Source organism: Asparagus officinalis, chromosome 10 (genome assembly GCF_001876935.1).
Source record: "Asparagus officinalis chromosome 10, Aspof.V1, whole genome shotgun sequence".
Classification (NCBI taxonomy): domain Eukaryota; kingdom Viridiplantae; phylum Streptophyta; class Magnoliopsida; order Asparagales; family Asparagaceae; genus Asparagus; species Asparagus officinalis.
The window spans coordinates 66670830-66672028 of record NC_033803.1 but is presented as its reverse complement, the minus strand read 5'-3'; positions in this window follow the sequence as shown (position 1 = coordinate 66672028).

The following is a 1199-nucleotide window of genomic DNA, read 5'->3' as shown; positions in this document are numbered from 1 at the left end:
TACCTCCTCTAGATGTTCTTCCAGAATCACAGACATCACTATGGATGAGTTCTAATATCTCAGAATCTCAATCAATAGTTTTAAATGGTTTCTTAGGAAGTTTAGCTTCTACACATATTTCACATTTTCCATCATCATTTATATTAAGCTTTGGAATTATATTAAGATGCATCATTCTTTTGATTGAATTATAATTCACATGTCCTAATCTTTGATGCCAGGTGATGGAAGGTTCAATATTTAAAGCCATTGGAGATGCAAGAGTAGAATTCTTAACATTCAATTTAAAAAGACCATCACATAAGAAACCTTTTCCAATGAAGTTCAAACCCTTAGTTATTACAACTTTATTTGATTCAAAAACAAGTTTGTAGCCTTGTTGCACTAATAAAGATCCGCTAATTAAATTTCTCCTAATGTCTGGTACATGATGGACATCCTGCAGGATCAAAGTCTTATATGAAGTCAGCTTTAGGTTGATCCGACCTATTCCAGATACATGAGCCACATTATTATTTCCCATTGTCACAGTTCCCCTACTTGAGACCTGATAGGTGGAAAACAAAGATTGATTAGAGCAAACGTGAATATTAGCTCCAGTGTCAATCCACCAATCATTTGCTTGAAAGGTCATGTTTACTTTAGAGGTGAAGAGAACTGACCTGAAAGCAGTCTCAGCTGAACTGGAAGTCACCATGTTTACTTGTGACTTATTAGGTGGAGGCCCTCCCTTCCTAGGCTTGGGTGGTTCAGTTTTCTTGAAAAAGCAGTCCTTAGCAAGATGGTTGGTTCTTTCACAAACGAAGCATGCTCGACGTTCAGCTCCTTCCTTCTTTTGAAAGTGGACATGACTCTTATTTTGATGAAATGATTTCTTCTTAAATGTTTTATTTTGATTTTGGTGGAAGGGACGTTTCTTGTGTTGGGGAAAGGGTTTGGATTCAACATTGTTTACTTTGGGTTCTTTGGGTTCAGATTTTGTCACATTTTTCTCCCTGAGTCTATGTTGCTCTTCAATTCTAATGGAATTCAACACTTGTTCTAGGGTAAGATCTCCTTGAGTATGGTTAAGGTTTTTGGCAAAATCTGACCATGACTCGGGAAATTTGTCTATAAGACAGGCTATCTGAAACTGTTCGCGGGGAAAGTTGGTGTTTTCTTCATTATCGATTCCATTGCACTCAGTTAACAACTTTATG